The sequence below is a fragment of the Chiloscyllium punctatum genome, chromosome 52 (genome assembly GCF_047496795.1).
Source record: "Chiloscyllium punctatum isolate Juve2018m chromosome 52, sChiPun1.3, whole genome shotgun sequence".
In the NCBI taxonomy this organism is placed as follows: domain Eukaryota; kingdom Metazoa; phylum Chordata; class Chondrichthyes; order Orectolobiformes; family Hemiscylliidae; genus Chiloscyllium; species Chiloscyllium punctatum.
Genome location: NC_092790.1, coordinates 36,318,343 through 36,341,728, shown reverse-complemented (window position 1 = coordinate 36,341,728; position 23,386 = coordinate 36,318,343). Strand labels below are relative to the sequence as shown.

The 23,386-nt window shown below is 43.9% G+C and overlaps 1 long non-coding RNA gene across 5 annotated transcripts in view; it reads right to left on the bottom strand.

Annotated features, from left to right (window-relative positions):
* Window positions 1-6,355, bottom strand: part of LOC140470637 (uncharacterized) — a 32,128-nt gene extending 25,773 nt beyond the window's left edge. For 4 of the 5 annotated variants that reach the window (XR_011956575.1, XR_011956574.1, XR_011956572.1 and 1 more), the window contains exons 1-2: window positions 6,271-6,355; window positions 4,308-4,414 (exon numbers count right to left, since the gene is read on the bottom strand). This is a non-coding gene — a long non-coding RNA (uncharacterized lncRNA). Of the gene's footprint in view, window positions 1-4,307; window positions 4,415-5,950; window positions 5,970-6,270 lie in introns of those variants that run through there. The other variant, XR_011956573.1, reaches the window with a different exon arrangement.
* Window positions 6,356-23,386: the final 17,031 nt, after the last annotated feature.

The window sequence follows — 23,386 nt, the reverse complement described above, 5'->3', positions numbered from 1 at the left end:
ATATAAACCAACATTTTTTTCTCTCAGTATCAGTTCTGAGGAAGGGACACCGGATCTGAAATGTTAACTCTGATTTCTCATCACAGATACTGCCAGACCTGCTGAGCTTTTCCAGAACCTCCTGGTTGTTTTTTCTGATTTACATCTTCCACAGTTTTTTGGTTCTAATTTACCGGGAGTTTGTAATTCAGGTCCAACAGCCTCTGTCCCAGTCTCTGCTGTCTCTCCCAACCCCACCCAGTGACACGGCACCTGCACAGCTCATGGACCTGTGTCATCTTGCTGGCCACACCCCTCATTCACTCCCATTGGCTGCAGGACCACACAGACTCTCCTCCCATTGGTCTGGAGCTGCCGTCAATCAGCCAGGCCCCATTGTGATGAGAGTGGAGGGCTAATCCCTCTCTCTGCCCTGGGATGAGCTTCATCATTCACAGTGAATGGGGCAGTACCACAGAGCACAGGGCCTGGGGGCTATTCAGCCCATTGGGGCTGTACTCTCTCCCTCTGGAGATGCTGCAAATCTGTCCCAAATCCCCTCCTATTTGCCCACAGCCCCCCAAATCTTTCCTTAAAAATTAAAATTCCAAGTCTCTTTCAGAATACCTGCTGAATCTGTGTCATTCAGACTGTTCCAGATGCTCAGAACTTACTGAGTACAATAATGTTCACATTTTCACTTTGTATTATTTGCCAATTACTTGAAAGTAGTTACTAAAAGTTATGACAGTGTTAACAATTCCTCTCTCTCCTCAAATTCAAGACCTTGGAACCAAATCTGCACCAGGTCAAAATCACTGTTTCACCTTCTCAGCTCCAAGGACAATTATCTGTGCTTCAGCTTGCTCTCCACAAAAGAGGAATGCATCTTAGTTTATTAACGTCATAGACATATACAGCACAGAAACAGAACTTCGGTCCAATTCATCCATGCCGACTAGGAATCCTAAACTACTGGAGTCCCATTTGCCAGCTATTGGCCTGTATCCATCAAAACCCTTCCTGTTCACGTACCCAATCGGATGCCTTTTAAATGTTGTGATTTTATCAGCCTCCACTACTTCATCTGGCAGCTCATTCCATACACACACCACACTCAGCTTGAAAACGTTGCCCTTAGATTCCTTTTAATCGTTGCCCTCTCAACCATGTGCTCCAGTTTTGGACCCATCTAACCTCAGGAAAAAGAACCCCGTCTGCTCACCTTATCCATGCCCCTCGTGATTTTATAAATCTCCATGAAGTCACCTCTCAGTCTTGGACTCTCCAGGGAAATTAACCCCAACCTATTCAGCCTCTCCCTGTAGCCCAAATCCTCCAAACCTGGCAACGTTTTTGTAAATCTTGTCCGAACCTTTTCACGTTTCACAACATCCTTCCCAGAACAGGGAAAATCAAACTGAAAACAGAATTCGAGAAGTGGCTTAATCAATGTATTTTAAATGTTGTAATTGTACTCTCCTTCACCCCTTCCCTTGGCAGCTCACTCCAAACATGCACTGCCCTCAAACTGTCCAACTCTGGCAAAGTCCTTGCAAACATTTTCTGAAATGTTTCAAGTTTCACAACATCATTCCTGGAACAGGGAGATTGGAACTGAAAACAGAATTCCAGAAGAGCCTTAATCAATGTCCTGTACAGCAACAACATGACGGAGAGCATAACAAACGCTGCATTCACTCCCTTACCTACCTGTGACTCTACTTTCAAGGAACTATGAACCTGCACTCCAAGGTCTCTTTGTTCAGCAACACTTCCCAGGACCTTACCAGTAAGTGTATAAGTCCTGCCCTGATTTGCCTTTCCAAAATCCAACAGCTAACATTTATCTAAATTTAACTCTATCTGCCATTCCTTGCTCCACTGGCCCATCTGATCAAGATCCTGTTGTATTCTGAACTAACCTTCTTCGCTGTCCACTACACCTCCAATTTTGGTGTCTTGTGTAAAGCTACTAACCATATCTCATATATTCACATCCAAGTCATTTATATAAGGACCCAATAATTGATCCTTGTAGCACACTGCTGCTCACAGTCCTCCAGTCCACAAAGCAAATCTCCATCATCACCCTCTGTCTCCTACCATCAAGCCAGTTTCGTACCCAAATGGCTTGTTCCCCTTCATTCCATGTTATGTAACCCTGCTAACCAGTCTGCTTTGTGGAATCTTGTCGAATGTCCATATAAACAACGTTCACAGCCTGGTTTAATCAATTTTCTTTGTCACTTCAAAACATTCAGTCAAGTTAGTGAGACACGATTGTGCACGTACAAAGCCACATTGAGAACAGTCAATAATTATTCCTTACTTTTCCAAATAGATGGATATCCTGTCCCTCAGAATCCCTTCCAACAACTTGCCTGCCACTGACTTCAGGCTCACTATTTTCTTGTTCCATGGCCTCTCCTTACCACCTTTTTAAAATAATGGCACCTCATCTGTCGCTATCAATGATACAAATACCTCAGGAGAGGCCCAACAATCACTTCCCTAGATTTCCAGAAAGTTCCGGGATACATCTGATCAGGTCCCAGGGCTTTATTCAACTTGATGCAATTCAAGACATCCAGTAACACCTCCACTGTAACATGGATACTTTTCAAGTTCTCTCTGTTTATTTCTCCAAACTCTCGAGCTTCCATATCTTTCTCCAGTAAAAATGACGTGAAATATTTCCATATCTTTCCCACCCCTGGTGGTTCCATAGACAGCCTCGTTAATCTTTAAGGGGTCCTATTCTCTGGTCCAGTTAATCTTTTGTCTGTGATATATTTGTTTGATCTCTTTGGATTCTACTTAAACCATTTCCTGAAGCTATTTCATGTCAAACAGCATCAGCAGCAAGCAACAGAGCTAAACGATCCCACAACCAATAGATCAGATCGGAGCTCTGCAGTTCTGCCACACCCAGTTGTGAACGGTGATGGACAATTAAATAACTCACTGGAGGAAACATCACAGATATCCCCACCCTTACCGGTGAAGGGGTCTCACACGCCCACGCACCAGATAAGATGACAGCATTTGCAGCAATCTTCAGCCAGAAGTGCAAAGTGGGATGATCCATCTCAGCCTTCTCCAGTGATTTCCAACATCACAGATGTGAGTTTTAAGCCAGTTTGATTCAGTGTGAATAACATCAAGAAATGGTTAAGTAGTGCAAAGGCTACGGGCCCTACCAATATTCTGGCAATAATACTGATGGTTTGAGCTCCAGAACTTGCCACCCACCAAGCTAAGGACCGCTCCAGCCCTGGCATCTAGCGACAATGTGGAACCTTGCCCAGGGATGTTCAGCACAAAAACACAGGGCAATGCAACCCAAGCAATTTCCATCTATCAGTCCACACTCGATCAGCAGTAAAGTGATGGAAGATGTCATCAACAGGGGTATCAAGCAGCATCTGCACAGCAATAGCCAGCTGAGGGACACTCATTTTAGGCTCCACCAGGGTCACTCAGCTCCCGATTGTGTTACGGCCCTGATTCACAACCTGACAACCAGCTGAATCCCAGAGGTGAGGTGAGGGTGACAGCCCAGTCCCACTCCAAGATCACTATTTCTAGCTGATTCTACCCTTGTCTCAGCTCATATACTGTCATCCACCTTGTGTTATCTCCAGACGTCAGTATCCAAACACACTCCTGGCCAGCTTCCCACATTCAATCTCCCTGTAATCTAAAGAAAAACTAAATCTCTGCTGCCCAAGTACTCCCTCGTACCAAAACTTGTTGATCCATCACAAGGCTCCTATTCATAATCAACAACATAGAGCCACAGAGACGTACAGAATGGAATCAGACCCTTCAATCCAACCCGTCCATGCCAACCAGATATTCCAACCCAATTCCGTCCCACCTGCCAGCATCCGGCCCACATCCCTCAATTTAAAATTCTGACCCTTGATTTAATTCCTGGTTGTGATCATCCCTAGCTTGCCGCATCACACATCCGTGAAGACCTCGACAACCCATTCTGTTCGAGACTCCCAATGATCTATTAATTCATTACTTCACCTGTGTGGCTGCTTTTACAGTTGCCAAAGCATCATTTTCTGAAATTCGCAGCCAAAACCTCACAGGTCTGCTTTCCTCCTTTAAGACATTCCTCAAAGCCTGCTTATTTGGCAATGCTTTTGGTCACCTGACCTAATACCATCAGTCTCTGACCTTATGTCTAAAGTTCCCAATAATATTTTTGTGAAATTATAAGCATGATGATAAAACTACAAACTGTTCTTGATTTGGACATTACCTTCAAATCATCACTGTTGCTGTAATGAATACTCTGTAATATCTCTTACCTAACCACATTGTGGGAGTACCTTCACCACACAAACTGCAGCTGTACAAGAAAGTCAAACATCACCCTCTCCACAAGCAACAGGACTTTGGCATTAATCACTGGTATCTGTGGAAGGAGAAACACAGTTGATGTTTCAGGCAGTGCAAAACAGATTACAGGGAATGAAAATGGTGCAGAATTTGATAGTCCGAAATGGAAGGAAAATACACTTGCTTATTGGAAAAAAGAATTCTTGAGTGTCAAAGATTTTCCAGAAAGAAAATTAATAAGCAGCACATGGTCAGGGGCTGGGCGGCAGAGAAAAATTAACTTACAAAAATGTCTGTAAAAGTAATCGTAAAATACGAAACAGACCAAAAATACACCCATTGTTTGATACTGAGCAAGCTAGATATTGACAAAGTGCTCATAAGGGAGCCCAGAGATGAAGTAGAGCTGTAGAAGCTGTTATGATCCCACAGTCATAGAGACGTATTGCACCGACACAGACCCTTCGGTTTAACTCATCCATGCCAACCCGGTATCCGAACCTAGTCTATTCCCATTTGCCAGCACTTGGCCCATATCCCTGTAAACGCTTCCTAATCATATCATGTGTCTATTTAGATGCCTTCAACAAGTTTTAATTGTACTAGCCTCCACCACTTCCTCTGGCAGCTCATTCCACCCACTGCATGAAAGAGTTGTTCTTTAGCCCCCTTTGAATTTTTGCCCCGTTAACCCTAAAGCAATGTCCTCTACTTTTGGACACCACTACTCCAGGGAAAACACCTTGTTCATTTACCCTGTTCATGCTCCTCATGATTGTATAAATCTCCATAACATCACCGCTCAGCCTATGGCACTCCAGGGAAAACAGCCCCAGCCTTTTATGCCTCATCCTGTAGCTCAAATCCTCCAACCCTAACAACATCCTTGTAAGTCTTTTTTGAAACCTTTCAAGTTTCACAGCACCCTTCTGATAGGAGGCAGGCCAGAATTGCACACAATATTCCAAAAGTGGCCTAATGAATGTCCTGTACAGCAACATGACCTCCCACATCCTATATTCAATGCTCTAGCCAATAAAGGAAAATACACTGAACACCTTCTTCATCATCCTATCTACCTGCAACTTGACTTGGAAGTACTGTGAACCTGCAGTCCAAGGTCTCTTTGTTCTGCAAACGTCTCCAGGGCCTTTCCATTCAGTGCATAAGTCCTGGGCTGAAAAACGTATTGCTGGAAAAACACAGCAGGTCAGGTAGCATCCAAAGATCGGGATAATCGACATTTCGGGCATGAGCCCTTCTTCAGGAATCCTGAAGAAGGGCTCATGCCCGCAATGTCGATTCTCCTGATCTTTAGATGCTGCTTGACCTGCTGTGATTTTCCAGCAACACATTTTTGAGCTCTGATCTCCAGCATCTGCAGTCTTCACTTTCCCCTAGAGTATAAGTCCTGCCTTGACTTGCTTTTCCAAAATGCAGCACCTCACATTTATCTAAATTAATCCGTATCTGATCAATATTTCACTGTAACCTGAGGTAACCTTCTTCCCTATGCACAATACCTCCAATTTTGATTGACCTGCAAACTCAGTTACGATAGCAAGTCCTTTAAATGAATGACGAAACAAATCCAGAAATAAACATTCATTACTCTGAGTTTGAATGTACTCTGTGTAAATCCTGCCCAATGACTCTGTACCAGAGAAAGGCTGCACATGCGCCTGGCTGCACCTTGCCCCCTACAAAGATGGGGCTGCGCACGTGTCCAGTGAATCGTTGCCCCGAATAAAGATGGCGGTGCTCACTCAGGCCTGCAGCCGCGCTGAGGCAATTTCCCTTTTACTACAAACACGGGACTGGGAAGTTCAAATTTGTGTTTTCCGACGTGCACAACATGCTTGTAAAACCTCTCCCCTCATAGCAATACAGTTTTTCTCCCGTTTCCCTCTGTTTATTTGTTTCTTTCCTTACCGTATCCTTTCGCTCCATAACTTCCGGAAAATTCATTACAGCGACTCTCCGCTGCGCGCGAGGGTAACCACGTGGTTTAGTCTAGTTCTGCCCCTAGTTCACTTTGATTGGTTGGAGGACCAACCTCCCCTGGTCCTCCAGTTCCGCCCACCGTCCTTTCATTGGTCCGGTCCTGACATCAATCACCCCTGGTCCCTTTGTTGGCTCGAGCATGCACTGTGCGTCCTGCTTTCGCTGATATGTTGGATAATGTGATGGGAGAGTTCACTGAGGGGAAGGATCCCTTTGTGTGAGCTCTGCAGTAGATTTCCTTTATTCATGGAGGGAATTGCCTTCCTACTCATGACTGCATAGCTGTGATTGATGAATCAATGCCATCTGAACCAGTACATAAACACACCATTTTCACAACATCTGAGATCTTCAGCACATTGTATCACGCTCTTCTTTGGAGATAAAAAAAGCATGAAATGGAGCCTCAAGGAATCAGAACAGGAATAGGGCATTCATTCCCTTCGGCTTGTTCCCCCATTCTATCAGATCATGGCTGGGCCAACCCAGACCTCAACACCTCTTTTATGCTTGATCCGCATATCCCTCAACTGCTCAATATTTCAAAAATCTATCTGGCCTCTTTTAGAATAATTTGAGACAGAATCATAAATTCCCTACTGTGTGGAAACAGGCCCTTCAGCCCAACAAGTCACACTGACCCTCTGATGACTAACCCAACCAGATCCATTCCCCTTCCACATTTAACTTTCACAATTTTTTGGGCTAGAAAATTCTAGCCATTCACTGAGAGAAAAAAATTCTTTACATTTTTTACAAAATGAATGTTCCCTTATGTAATGTTTAGTTTGAGACTTCATTGGTGCTAGAAGATCGAGTCAACATCTACCCTGTCAAGCTCCTCAGAACCTTGTTTCCATAAGATCACCCCTTATATTATGTGGTCGGCACAGTGGTTAGCACTGATATCTCACAGTGCCAAAGACCTGGGTTTAATTCCTGCCTCAGGTGACTCTCTGTGTGGAGTTTGCACGTTGTCTGCGTGGGTTTCCTCCGGGTGCTCCGGTATCCTCCCACAATCCAAAAAAAGTGCAGGTTAGGTGAATTGGCAATGCTAAATTGCCTGTAGTGTTAGGTGAAGGGGTGAATGTTGGGGAATGGATCTGGGTGGGTTGTGCTTCGTCAGATCGGTGTGGACTTGTTGGGCCAAAGTGCCTGTTTCCACACTGTATGTAATCTGTTTGTCGAGATTCTATTGAATAATGACCTAACCTGTTTAGCTATTCTTGATAGGTCAACCTTTTCATCCTTGAAGCGGCTAGCTGAATTTTTTTTGAATTGTCTCCAATACTGGTTTATCCCTTATTAAATATGGGAACTAACATTGTGTACAGTACTCCAAGTGAGGTCTCAGCAACAGCCAGTGTGGTTAACCAATCCTCACTCCATGCAAATAGGTTACCCCTGACACAGTGAGCTCCTGTATTATGCAATTAACTTTTCTAAAGCACCTTATCATATGCATTTTTTAAAACCCAAATACAGAACATCATTGGATTGCCCTTTATCAGCCCTGCTTGTTATCTCCTAAATGAACTGTTGCAAATTTGTCATAGTGTCTCTTTCACAAAACCCAGTCTACAATGTTAAATGATAAGCTTTTCTAAATGTCCTGCTATTTATTACTTTAATATTCGACTCTGCCATATTACAAACACAGACATTAAACTAACTATAGTTTCCTGATTTCTGTCTCCCTTCCCTTCTTGAACAGGTGCATCAATCCACTGGATGCTTCCTGTATCCCCTGATTCTGGAATATTCCAATCGATGCCTTGAATATCTCTGCAGTCAGTTGCCCTAAAAGTGTTTGATCCAGGCCATTAGGTCCTGTCTGCCATTAGTCCTATTAGTTGGTCAATACTTTGTCCCCTGTGACAAAACTGTTATAACATTTTTCTACCCATGATTAACTTGCTTATTTGCTACCTTTAGGATGATAACGGTATCCTCCTTCCTGAAGATCAATGTAAAATATCGGTTTAAATTATCTGCTGTTTCCTTGTACCCATGATCAATTCCACAGTCAGAACCTCCAAGGGTTCGATGCTGACGTTAGATACTCAATTTTTATATACCTGTACAACTCTTGTCATTCATTTTTGTTTCTTGTCAATTGAATTACATGATCAGTTTTCTCCCTTTTTAGTCATCCGCGGCTATGTCATTCTTTTCCTTGTGGGTACTGCTCTTGACTGCCTTTGTTACCCACGGGCGGTTCACCTTTCTCTTCGCGTTCTCCTTTTTGCTTCAAATTAACTTTTGCTAAGAATTATGTAAAACAAAACTCATCATATTACAGTGACTGAGCATGTGATTTTTTTAAACATTGGATGCCTTAATGTTCTCATTGGGTTTTGCTGTTTCAAAGAAGATCTGAGATCAGCTGCAAAGGAAGTGACAGCTGATTCGCTGTTAATTTCCAAAATTAATTTGAATACTTGCAAAAAGAAATTGTTTGTATTACTGTGAGAGCAGGGATCTAGCCAAATACCTATTTTAAAAAGGTAGCACAGTTGTGATGGGTTGAAGAGGGGCCTCCGATTTCAAAAGCACAATGTGATCCAAGTTGTCTTCTAATCTGTGCTGTACTAATTCTTTCTGATTGAGATGACTGGGTTGGCATGTGCGCAGGTTGTAGCAGGATCTCTGACTGCCACAAACCGATCTGGGGGAACAGCTCCTGTGTCAGTGACAGTGCTGTTGGACTAATAGAGGCAACAACATTCAGACTTCACGAAGCAACTGCGAACCAGGGCTGCAAACCCACAATTCAAAGAACTGCAGGTTAGGTGAATTGGTTATGCTAAATTGCCATAGTGTCCAGCGATGCACAGTTTCAGCGCATTAATCAGGGGTAAACATTGAGGAATAGGTTTGGTTGGGATACTCTTTGCAGGGTTGGTGTGGATTTGTTGGGCTGAAGGGCGTGTTTCCACAACGTAGGGATTCCTTGCTATGAGTAATTTTGGGGATCTAACAGAATCCTGGAATTCAGAGGGTTCACTGTTAGTTAAAATAGTATTGTGCACTCAGCTTACTTTACCTTCTGAAGCAGTTTGAGGTCGACTGCTCTGTGCAATTCCACAGAACAGATGCTCTAGAACCAATCATGGAACAGCTATTTTAGACCTGATAATATGATTGAATAATGAGCTCAATGTAAAAGACCCTTTTGGTAAGATACAATGCAGCATGATAGAATTTAGCTTTCGGGTGAGGAATTTGACTCTTCAACTAGTATCTAAACTTAAAGGCAGTGACAAGGGGATAAGGTAGTAGTTCGCTAAACTGGAATGGGACTACAGATAGAATGTCAAAGCAGAAGAATATATTCAGTTATTTTATTATTCTCAACAATATATATTAACTTGTAAAAGAAATGCACGATGAACAGCGGTGCATAGCTGAGGGAATTATGAGTGACATCAAATTGAAAGAAAAGATGTACAAAACTGCAAAGATGATGGTAGACAAGAAAGTTTAAAAATTTCAAACTATCGAAGGATGAACAAAACAACAGATGGAAGATATTTTGTCCCTTGTCAGAGAGACTGTTGTAACATCTTTGCTCCCCTTAATACCTTGCTTATTTCCCAGCATTAGGATGGTAACAGCATCTTCCGGATTAGTAAAATAATTGGGCAAATTAACCCACCAGTCACTCAGCCTAAAACACAGTGCTCTTGTGATTCTGTGGTAGTGTCTCCAACTTTGAGCCAGAAGGCCTGGAACTGTCCCACCTCCAGAGGTGTCATAATGCATTGAAATAGTTTGATTGGGAAAGCAATACTGAGACAAACTTCAGTAATTGAATGGACAATCTTGATGGTCTCTGAAAAATCCAAACTTGACTGATTTGTATCCTCACCTGAGGCCTGATCTCAATTAATCTGCCTCATTTAAATGGAATTGCCTTTTCTTGTGTTGAATATAATTGAAGTTTGCCCTGTCTGCATGCCCCCTTGTGCAAAACATGTGTCAATCTGTCAAAGAATAAGATTGAAAACTCAGATCAGCTGATAACCTGTTCAAGGGCTTAAACCAGTGGCCTTTTCCACTGGGACAGTAGGCGCTACAAAATTGATCCCATTTCCCATTAAACTGAGACAGGTGGTGGTGAGCTTCCTGGAATGTCTTTCACTGAAACATTTTTGAATTAAAATAAATTACTTTGGTTGCGGTGCAATTGAATTTAGAGATTTAGTGGGGAGTATCGACTGTCATTTCTTCATTTCATCGCAGAAGGAATGAGAGCAGCCCAACGCCAGCCGAAACTGCCAGATATTAAAATGCGTAACTCCACCTCATTAGCCAGTCTGACTGAGTCATCCAGACTCAAACATCATGACTGGAGGTGGGTTTTTGTGTTCACTGTGGATGCTTTTACAGAGTTCAAAATTAATGCAGAACATATTTCTTGAGAACTGAAAACAACAAATAATGAATATCACAGGAGGGAGCTGATGGCCGAGTGGTATTACTGCGAGGTAAAAACATTGACTGCAGATGCTGAAAACCAAATACTAGATTAGTGGTGCTGGAAGAGCACAGCAGTTCAGGCAGCATCCAACGAGCAGCGAAATCGACATTTCGGACAAATGCTCTTCATCGGGAATAAAGGCAGTGAACGTGAAGCGTGGAGAGATAAACCAGAGGAGGGTGGGGGTGGGGAGAGAGTAGCACAGAGTACAATGGGTGAGTGGGAGAGGAGATGAAGGTGATAGGTCAAGGAGGAGGGGATGGAGTGGTTAGGTGGAAAAGAAGATAGGCAGGTAGGACAAGTCCGGGCAAGTCAAGGGGACAGTTACTGAGCTAGAAGTTTAGAACTAAGGTGAGGTGGGGGAAGGGGAAATGAGGAAACTGTTGAAGTTCACATTGATGCCCTGGGGTTGAAGTGTTCCGAGGCGGAAGATGAGGCGTTCTTCCTCCAGGCGTCTGGTGGTGAGGGAGCGGCGGTGAAGGAGGCCCAGGACCTCAATGTCCTCAGCAGAGTGGGAGGGGGAGTTGAAATGTTAGGCCACGGGGCGGTTTGGTTGATTGGTGCGGGTGTCCTGGAGATGTTCCCTAAACTGCTCTGCTAGGAGGCGCCCAGTCTCCCCAATGTAGAGGAGACCGCATCGGGAGCAACGGATACAATAAATGATATTAGTGGATGTGCAAGTAAAACTTTCATGGATGTGGAAGGCTCCTTTAAGGCCTTGGATGGAGGTGAGGGAGGAGGTGTGGGCGCAGGTTTTACAGTTCCTGCGGTAGCAGGGGTAAGTGCCAGGATTGGAGGGTGGGTTGATTGGGGGCGTGGACCTGACGAGGTAGTTGCAGAGGGAACGGTTTTTGCGGAAAGGGGTGGAGAGGGAAATATATCCCTGGTAGTGGGGTCTGTTTGGAGGTGGCAGAAATGTCGGTGGCTGATTTGGTTTATGCGTAGGTTGTTAGGGTGGAAGGTGAGCACCAGGGGCGTTCTGTCCTTGTTACGGTTGGAGGGGTGGGGTCTGAGGGCAGAGGTGCGGGATGTGGATGCGATGCATTGGAGGGCATCTTTAACCACGTGGGAAGGGAAATTGCGGTCTCTAAAGAAGGAGGCCATCTGGTGTGTTCTGTGGTGGAACTGGTCCTCCTGGGAACAGATTCGGCGGAGGCGGAGGAATTGCGAATACGGGATGGCATTTTTGCAAGAGGTAGGGTGGGAAGAGGTGTAATCCAGGTAGCTGTGGGAGTCGGTGGGTTTGTAAAAAATGTCAGTGTCAAGTCGGTCATCATTAATGGAGATGGAGAGGTCCAGGAAGGGGAGAGAGGTGTCAGAGATGGTCCAGGTAACTTTAATTTCAGGGTGGAATGTGTTGGTGAAGTTGATGAATTGCTCAACCTCCTCGCGGGAGCACAAGGTGGCGCCAATGCAGTCATCAATGTAGCGGAGGAAGAGGTGGGGAGTGGTGCCTGTGTAATTACGGAAGATCAACTGCTCTACGTAGCCAACAAAGAGACAGGCATAGTTGGAACCCAGACGTGTGCCCATGGCTACCTCTTTGGTCTGGAGGAAGTGGGAGGATTCAAAGGAGAAATTGTTAAGGATGAGGACCAATTCAGCCAAACGAATGAGAGTATCGGTTGAAGGTTACTGTTGGGGACGTCTGGAGAGGAACAAACAGAGGGCTTGGAGGCCCAAGTCATGGCGGTTGGAGGTGCACAGGGATTGGATATCCATGGTTAAGATAAGGCGTTGGGGGCCAGGAAAACGGAAGTCTTTGAGATGGTGTAGGGCGTGGGTGGTGTCTCGAACGTATGTGAGGAGTTCCTGGACTGGAAGGATAGGATAGTGTCGAGGTAGGTAGAGATGAGTTCAGTGGGGCAGGAGCATGCTGAGACAATGAGTCGGCCAGGGTGGTCAGGCTTGTGGATCTTGGGAAGGAGGTAGAACCGGGCAGTGCAGAGTTCCCGGACTATGAAGTTGGAAGCTGTGGGTGTGATATGTCCTGAGGTGATGAGGTTCTGTATGGTCTGGGAGTGGGGACACTGCTGGGCAAGGAACAGCTATATTCGAGGCTTCAATCCCACTATCTTGTGAGGACATTTCTTTCCCCTCTGATGTATGGTCCTCACTGAGACAACCCAGGTGGTCCCAGGTATCAATCTTGACCCATGCTGTATTAGTGATCCCTGTAATATCCTCCATTCCCGATCATCTTTCCTCTGTTTGGAATTTCTTCTAGTCCCCACAATGCTCTCTATCTCTGTCAGGTTCTCCAATCCCTAACAACATAATCCCTATACATCTCCAGTAGAAACTAAATTCCTTCATCCTGGTTAACCCCGAGAGTCCTGTTTATCCCTGTAAGCCCCTCCTACCAATACTGCCCTCCATGTAAATGTATTTGCCTTTAACCTCTCCATCCTTTCCTATCTGGGTAAACGTCTCCAGCTCCTCCAAGTCTTCCTTGTCTGTGAAAAATTATTCACTCCATTGAACTGTCCCGATCTGTGTAATCCCTTCCAGATCTAAATACCTCCCTGCCTTTGAAACTATGTCAGGCTCCTACCTGAGAATCTCACTATCCGTGTAATCTCCCAAGGAACCCCTGACTTCAGGAACCCCTCCACCTGATAATATTCTCCACGTCTGTAGAAATCTTCCAGTTCAACCGTCCCTATCATGGAACTTTGTCTCTATAATCCTAATGATGATGATAAACTCTTCCTCTCTAAAGCGCACTCAATCTCTGTAAATTCTGCTGGTACCTGCTCCCCTCCTTGTGCATGTAATCTGCTTCAGTCACTACATATCTTTATATCTTTAACGTCCTCCCCATGTGACTACACTATTTATTTCCGTTACCTTCATGAGCTTCCGTAATTCTCACCGACTCTCACCATGTCCCATCCCTATATCCCTCCGTTTTTCTGAAAAGTCCTCCTGATTCATAAAACCCTCCCTAAATTTGTCTCCTGTTCCAGCCTCCACATCTCTCCCTGGAGCAGTCAAAGCTGCTCCAATAACCTCAAAGCCTCCTGGTGTTTCTAACTCCCTTTAGTTGTGAAACTCTCCCCATGTCTGTAATATATCCTGCAGTGTCAAAAGCTCTCCCTATATTTGTATGGTCCTCCAATCCCTACAATTGCCCCTGTTTTTGTAACATTATCCTGCACCTTGAAACCTCCTGATTGCCGAACCTTCTTCAGGCTCTGCACTTTCTCTATTTCTGCTACTTTCTCCTGCTCTTAGAACACTCTCTCTCTGTATGATCCCCTGCAGTCTCTGTAGCCATCCGTATCTCAAACCACAAGCTGCCTCCACAACCTTCCCCACACCTTTTCCTGCTTCCAGTCCCTTCAGCACCTTCTATAACTGCAAACTGCCCGTTTGCCAAGGCTACTCCAGTTCCTACAATGTCTGTCAGAATCTGATGCCCACACTCTCTCTAATCTGCAAGTCTCTCTGTAATCTGTTAATATCTGCAGCCACCACTACTGTCCGTAACTTTCTTCGGTCTTCCAGTCCCATTAAGCTTCCCATTCTTGCATTAACTAAAGCCTGTGTATCTTAGTACTGCCTAAAAACGTGCATGTCTATGTAAACTGTTCCAACCCCTCACTATCTCCATAAACACCTGCTACCCCTAAATCCATCTCTATTTGTATTCCCTCTTCTCGTCCTGTCAAAACCCCCAATCTATGGAGCCCATTTGATCTTCCCTTGTTGGGTAATCTCTTGAAGTTCCAGGTGATTTCCCAATTTTAGCAGTTTCCCCAATCTTTATGACTCTCCAATTCCGATCAGACTCACTTTCAATGCCAGTTTATCTAGTATCAAAACCTACCTATAATCTGCTTATTCTTCTCCAATTCTTAGAAATTAATCTCTTTACATTTCACCCTAGTTCTCCCCCAACCCTCCCAACCACAGGAACCTCTTTCAGTTTGAGCAACCCTCCCCATCTGTGTCATTGTCTCTAACCCAGTAACCTGGCATTCTCCATTGCCTTCCTATCTATGAGCCTTCAGAACCTAGAAGCCTTCGAATATCTGTAAACATCTTCCGTCACTACAACCTTCCATACCTCTCTTAGGACTCTTCTCTTGGAAACACCCCCTGTCTGTCCCTCTCAGTCTGCCTGCCTCACCCTACACCCATCCCAATCCCTATCTCCAGAATTAAATCCAGCTCCCTCTATCTCTGTAAATTCCTCAAATCCCCAAACACCTTTGTCCCGCTGACATTCTTGATCAGATGTACTCTGTTTAACTCTAACATCCTTGTGTCCCTGTAAGCCTCCCTATCTCTGTAACCTTTATCCATCTGTTCAAACCCCCACTACTGAGGAATGACTCCCTGTATTCGCCATAAGGGAGAAGGAAAGACAGTGAACAAATATGATGGAACTGTCATTCCGGAGATGTAGCTGCAGAATCACCATCGCTGGAAAGGGAATATTGAAGGGTTGTTGGGATCTATACAAAAAGGCAACAAGTTGTGAAGAAAGGATGAGGTTAATGCATTAATGAGACAGTCATATGGATCTGAAGATCAAATGTTGGAGTCTGTTTGGGTGGAGCAAGCAGCAACAACCGTTAGCAGGAATTATTTTATGGGCACCAGAAAATGATGGTAATGTCAATATGGTTATGATCAGGACACTGAATATACTTGGAGCAAGGGCAGTATAGTTACTGTGGGTGACGGTGGTCTCCATCCCGACTGGATAACTAATGAATATCAGGGCTATAATGGATGGAATCCTGGATTGATTACGAGATGGTTTTCTCTAACATCATATCAAGGAGCCATCAACAAAATTGTCTATTGTAGATCAAATACTGTGTAATAATAAATATCTAAAAATCCTAATCTAAAGGTGTTTTTTTGAGCAGAGACCCACAATGTTGTAATGTAGATGCTCAGTTTGAGCTAGGACCATGAGAAGTAGGAGTGAAATTAGACCATTTGGCCCATTGAGGATGCTCTGCCTTTCAATCTGATCATGGCTGACCTGATACTCTTCAACTCTACTTTCCTGCCTTTTCCCCAAGCCCTTGTTTCCCTGATTCATTAACATCTGACCATCTCTGCTGTAAATATTCTTAATGACCCAGCCTCGACAGCCCCCTCCAGTCAGGAATTCCCACAGAGTCACTACCCTCTGAGTGAAGACATTCCTCCTCATCTCCATCTTAAATAGGTAAGCCCTTGATGGGATTTTATGGTCTCTGGTTCCAGATTCTCACACAACTGAAACGAAGGGAAATGACAAAGATAATTATTGGAGGTGAAATGAAAATTGGTGGAGATGGGGTTAACGAACAAGAATGTCCAAGGTTGCAGAGCTTTACAGATCAGTTGGAAAGATGTGCAGAGAAATGGCAAATTGAGTTTAATCTGGACAAGTGTGAGGTGATGTCAGATTCAAGCGGAAATTAAGGACACTGAGGGAAGTTGATAAATAGAAAGATCTTGGTGCAAGACATTAACTCCCTGAAAATGACAACAGAAGTGTTTCAGACAGGAAAGAAAACAAATAGAACACTGGCCTTCATCGGTCACAACATTGGGTATAGTGGTTGGCATCTGATGTTGTAATTGTATTAAACTTCTGCTTGGCCACATTTGCAATACTGTGTGCTGTTCTCATCTCCACACAATAGGAATTATGGGGAGACTTTGGAGAGGGTACAAAAGGTGTTTATCAGCACGTTGCCTGTGTTAGGGTTTTCATGGTGTGTTAGGTGTAAGAGGAAATTAAACAAAGTTGGATTGTTTTGCGAGAGTATCAGAGGCTGACAGGAGACCAGGTACAGAGGACGTTTAAACGAGATGTGTATGACAAGTTTTTTTTAATATAGAGAGTGGAGGTTACCGAGGGATGTCGTAGCAACAGAATGTGAATAAAATTTCAAAGTGGCATTTAGACAGAAACATGAACAAGGATACGGGATATGGACCATGTGCAGGCAGATGGTTTGTGTTAGAATAGCATCTTGCACAGCACAGCCATGGTAGGCCGAAGGGCCTGTTGCTGTGCTCTACTGTTCTATTTTCTAACTTCACAGCATCTGCCCGATCAGAGACCCTCAGAATCTTGGATGGTTCATTCCATTTCTCTCTCATTATCTAAACTTCAATGGGTTCAACCTCAATCTACTTCACCTATTCTCACTAGAAAATCCCTCCATTCCCAGGATCAGCCGAGTGACCCTTCTCTGACCTGCCTCCAATGCGACAGTATCTTTCCTTCGGGCACTCAAACTGTTCATAATATTCTAGGTATTGTCTGACTTGAACCATGCCTAATTTTAGCTAGATCTGCCTATTTTTAGACTCCATTCCCTTTGTAATAAATGCCAGCATTTGATTTGACTTCTCTATTACCTGCTGACCTTGGAAGCTAACCTTTTTAGATTGATGAACAAGAACTCCCATAACCCTTTCTCCTGCCAGTCTGAAACCAAATAGTGTTAGCCTGACATTAAGTCGGGAGCATATTAAAATTGTTTGAAAGGATATTTTAAAATAAAATAACTGGCCACTTAGAAACACATTTTATAAAAAAGACTTTGTTTTTGAGCCTGTTGGATTTAATTGGTTTGTGTGAATATAAATGGCTGAATTGAATGGGTATAGAAGGGGTGTAGTGGTACAGGGGAAATGGTGTCTTTGAATTATCAGAAGCCTTTACACAAATTTCAATAAGGGCTAATGAGTAACTTGGTAGAGAATAGGGCCTCTGAAATATGAATAAGTTCGCCTATGTGTGGAACCAGAGGAGGTGGGTGAGATATTAGACAAAATAGTGTTGTCAGTATTTACTGTGGCGAAAGACATGGAAGTTAGGGAAAATGGGGAAGTAAATAGTGATGTCTTAGAAAGAATCCTCAACAGAGAAGAGAAAGTGCTGGAATCTTAAAACAAATAAAGTTAGATCAATCCTCAGTAGCTCATTAGGTGCATCCTAGAATATTGTGGAAATCTAGGGAAGAAATTGCACTGCCCCTAATAGAAATATTTATATTATCAACAGATGCAGTGCGGTGCCGGAAGACTGGAGGGAGGATAATGCTGTTCCATCACTTAAGAGCTGCAGGGAAAAGCCAGGAAATTACAGCCCAGTGAGCCCAGTGGTAGGGAAGTTGTTGGAGGAGATTATGAGAAAACGGTACCACATATATTAACAAAGGCAAGGGCTGATTAGAGATAGTCAGCATGGCTTTGTGAGTGGAAAACCGTGTTTCACAAATCGGATTCACTCTTTGAGGAGGTAGACAAGAGATCGATGAAGGCAGACCAGTGAACATTGTCCACATGGACAGCAAAGCATTTAACATTGTTCGAAGGGATTTCGAACATCTTGTCAAGAGGAAGAAGGAAGCTTATTTTAGGTTGAGGAAGCAAGGGTCAGAAAGCTTTTTCGAGGGTAACATAGAGCAGAACGATGGCTCAGTGGTTAGCACTGCTACCTCATAGCACCACGGACTCCATTTTGATTCCAGCCTCAGGCGACTGTCTGTGTGGAGTTTGCACATTCTTCACGTGTCTGCGTGGGTTTCCTCCAGGTGCTCCGGTTTCCCCCCACATCCCAAGGATGTGCATGTCAGGTGACTCAGCCAAGATAAATTACCCATAGTATTCAGGGATGTGTAGGTGTGGCGCATTAGTCAGGGCAATTGGGGAGTAATAGGGTGGGGGAATGAGTCTGGTTGGGATACTGTTTGCAGGGTTGATATGGAGGTGTTGGACCAAATGGCCTGTTTCTATACTGTAGGGATTCTCGAAAGTACCAGGAAGGAACTTAGGAGTGGACTTAGGACAGCTAGAAGGAGACATGAAAAATCATTGTTGGGAAGGATTAAGGAAAACCGTAAGGCAGTCTCCACTTAAGTGAGGAACAAGAGGATGGCCAGAGTGAGAGTAGGGCCTGTCAGGGATAATGGAGGGAACTAGTGCCTGAAGTCGGAGGAGGTTGGGAAGGACCTCAATGAATCCTATGCCTCAGTATTCACTGCTGAGAGGGACATTTGTGAGGACAGCCTGAAACAGGCTGATATACGTGAACAGATTGATGTTAAGAATGAGGATATGCTGAGAATTTTGTAAAAGATAAGGATAGATAAGTCCGCTGAACCAGATTGGATGTGCCCAAAGTTACTGCACGAAGCGAGGGAAGTGATTGTTGCACTTTGGCGATGACCTTTGCACCCTCACTGTTCACTAGAGTCGGACCAGATGATTAGAGAGTTGCAAATTTTATTCCCTTGTTGAGGAAATGGAATCCTGGGAATTACAGACCTGTCAGTCTTATGTCTGTGGTGTGCAGATTATTGGAGAGGACTCCGAGACAGGATTTATAATTCCTTGGCAAACCATAGTTTGATTACAGATAGTCAGCATGGCTTTGTAAGGGGCTGATCATGCCGTATAAATCTTATTGAAACTTTTGAGAATGTGACAAAATACCTTTTAGGCTCAATTCAGAAAGTACAGAGACATGGGTTGCCGGGAAACCTCTCTTTCTGGACATGGAATTAATGGCCCCCAGAAGACAGAGGGTGATCACAGATGAAAAGCATTCATCCTCGAGCTCAGTGACCAGTGTTGTTCTGCAGGGAGAGGTGCGAGGACCTCTGCTCTTTGTGAGTTTATGAATGACTTGGATGTGTGAGTGGAAGAGTGAGTTAGTAAGTTTGCCAATGACACAAGCGTTGGTGGAGTGGTGAATACTGTGGAGGACTGTTGTTGTTTGCAACGGGGCAATGACAGGATGCAGAGCTGGGCTGACAAGTGGCAGATGGAAGTCAATCTGGAAAAGTGTGAAGTCATTCATTTTGAAAGATTGAATTTGAATACAGAATGTAATGTTAAAGGCAGGATCTTTGGCATTGTGGAGGAACAGAAGGATCTTGGGTAACAGGTCCAGAGATCCCTCAAAGTTTGCCACCCAAGATGATAGGCTTGTTAAGAAGGAATATATTGTGTTGGATTTCATTAGCTGGGGGATCGAGTTTTAAAGCTGCGAGGTTATGCTGTAGCTCTATAGAGCCCTGTCTGGACCCCACTGGTAATATTGTGTTCAGTTCTGGTCTCTTCATTACAGGATGGATGTGGAAGCTTTAGAGAGGGTAAAGAGGAGATTTACCAGGATGCTGCCTGTACTGGAGGGCATGTCTTATGAAGAAAGGTTGAGGGAGCTAAGGCTTTTCTCATTGGAGTGAAGACGTGTGAGGATGACTTGGCAGAAGTGAACCAGATGATGAGAGGCACAGAAAGAGTGAATAGTGAGAGACATTTTTTTTACCCTGACATAAATAGCTATTACAAGGGGGTGTAATTTTAAGGTGATTAGCGAGTATTTAATGGGAGATTTCAGAGGTAGGTTCGTTACATACAGAGTGGTGGGCGAGTGGAATGCACTGCCAGAGGTGGCAGTAAAGTTAGACGCATTAGGGACATTAAATATATTTCTGGATAGGCACATGGATAATAAAATGAAGGGTGTGTAGGTTAGTTTGATCTTACGTTTGGATAAAATATTGGCATGGCATCATGACCGAAGGGTCTGGTGCTGCACTGTCCTGTGTTCTTTGCTCCATATGGTAAAGTGGGTAATGAGCTCAGATCAATGTAAAAGGATATGGCATTCAGGAGGAGTGAGGGAACTGGATACAAAACTGGGCTTGATGGTAGGAGACAGAGGGTGATGAGAGACATATTGTTTTTCTGACTGGATGCATGTGACCAGCGATGCAGTGGGTGCCCTGTTGTTTGTCATTTGGACTAATGGTTTGGATGGGAATATTGGTATCCTGGAAAGTAAGATTTTGTTTTTGAGTTATGCTGAAATTGGTGGTAAAGTGGACAGTGAAGAAGGTTATCTGTGATTCTACAGGATGAACAGTACTGCTGGGATAGTGGGCTGAAGAATAGCAGATGGAGTTTAATTAGATAAATGTGAAGTGTGCCATTTTGGTAAAACAAGTCAGGGTGGGACTTGTACAGTTAATGCTTGGGCCCTGGGTGGTGTGGTCAATCAGAGACCCAGGGATGTAGGTACACAGTTCTTTGAAAGTAGTGTCACAGGTAGACAGGCTGGTGAAGCAGGCGTTTGGGATGGTTACCCTCATTGGTTAGAGCATTGAGAGTCGGAGTTGGGATGTCATGTTGAATCTGTACAAAACATCGGTGAGGCCTCCATAAAACCATTGTTGATCAGTAGGAAGAACTCACCTGGTTCACTTACCTGCTTTAGGGAAGGCCACCTGACATTCTAACCTGGTCTGGCCTACATGTGACTCCAGAACAACAGCAATATGGCTGACTCTGAACTGCCCTCTGGGTAATTAACAGTGGGGGCAAAAAATGTAGTCCAGGCAGTGACACGCACATCCCATGAATAAATAACTAAAAATACACATGGCGCTCCCTACCTCTGCAAACCCCTCCAGCTACAGCAATCCGTACTGACTTTGTAACAACGTTCAGGCCCTGACCACTCTCTGTAACACTCTCACCACCTCCATCCCCTTCATCTCTCCCTATTCCTTTTGTGACAATAAACCCTGACAATGGTACCCCTTCCATCTGACCTCCTCCTGCTAGCATACACTTTGTAATTCCTTTAAAACGTACTCCTAAACACTCCCTTACTGCAGAATTTTAAGTAATATTTGGTGATCTTCTCAGCCTGATAATCTAATATGATCCATTCTGTCCTGAGTGAGAGACCAGTGGGAATTTCTTGCTGAGGTTTTGTCTGTTTCAATAGAATGTCCTTTTGTTGAGTATTTTACACTGTTCCTTCAAATATTTTCCACTGTTCATTTACAGACACATATTTCAGTCTGTTTAGCCTGTTTACCTTGGTCACTTGTCTGCTCAAACTCAAGTAATTGGCTATTTTCATTTCTAGTTGTAACTTGTCCTTTCTGCGAGTCTCTTTACAACATTATAATGCTTAAAACTGCACTTACCACAATTTCCTATAGGATCTCTTAAGGTGATATGACTCATTCACTAAGTTTCATCACACAACGGTCAATCTGAGATAGTTACGTTCCTAGCCAGTTGCCCAATGAGTTATTTAAAGCAACACTGAAAAAATATTCTTGGAACTCCTCTTCCAATATCACAGTTGTCCATCTGACTGTCCCAGGTTATGCGAAAATTGAAGTTTCCCAAAATTATCACAATGCCTTAGTTAAAAATTTCATTGAGTTCCTGTTCAATGCAGTGATGAGGAATGAAATACTGTTCGGTGGCTAAAAACTGTTCTGCTGCTTGTGTCCTTGGCAAGTAGTAGCCAGAATTTACATTCAGACTGACTCTACTTCATGATCTGCGGCCAAATGCTTTCTCTGTAATGCCTTTGTTATCCATTATTGTTAGCGTTACTGATTTTGCCTGAGTTTCCACAAGATTGTGAACCATTGAATATTTATGTTTCACCTTTTGTTCGCCCTGTAACCACGTCTCCCTGGTGACTAAATCTCTTCTTATCACTGCATCACAAATCCATCTACCTTATTGATGAGAATTCGTCCATTGCAAAAACAAAGTCATATTTTACTCTTTCCCACAATTTCCTGTCACAAACCGATTCACTGATGTACAGTTTTAGTTAAACTTTGTCCCATCCTGTTCCTTTCTGCTTGTCTTCAGCCACATTCCCATGCTGTTCCGATGCTTCACCTTTTCTTTTTGGATTTGGAAAGCTCCTTTCACCTGAACCCTGTCCCTTAATCCTCTCTGTCAGTTTAAAGCCCTGTCCATAAACCTACCGACATGATTGGCCAGGATACTGCTCCCAGTACAGTTCCAGTGGGACCGTCCTAATGGACTATTTATTAAATCAGTTATGGGATGTGGGTGTCTCTGGCTAACCAGCCTTTCTTGCCCAGCCCGAGCTGCCCTTGAGCTGAGTAACTTGCTCGGCCATTTCAAAGTGTAATTGAGAGGCAAACACTTTGCTGTGGATATGTCGTGCCGACCACGTGAGGATGGGCAGATGTCCTTATCTAAAGAACAAGTGTTTGGGTTTTTTGTACATCAGCAATGGTTTCATACTTACTTATGGATTCTTACTTACTATTTTTGAAATTATTCATTTGAAATTCCACTATTTCTGTGGTGGGATTCAAATCTGTCTCCCCTGAACATTAGCTGTGGTTTGGGATACATGCTCTAGCAATAATACCACTAGGGCATCACTTCACCTGCTCACTGGTTGCTCATCCCTGAAACCAGTGCATCATGAAGCTAAACCCATGATTCTGTGATCCCAATCCCTTCCAGCACTCTAGTGATATCACTCAGTATCTCTCCATGTGGTATCCCTCACTGTGTGGGTATAATTGCAGTCTCTGTCAGTGCTTCCCGCTCTTGCAGTTAGTCTAGATCCTGGGTCAACAGATTTCTACCTCCAGAAAGATACAGCAACACAGAGCAGGATGCATTTTCCAGATCTCTGTGGGACTTAGTACCATTCTTCTTGTGTAACCCTCACTGCATCAGTCTAATGTCCCATTCTGTGTAATGTCCCATTCTGTCTATTTCCCTGTCTCC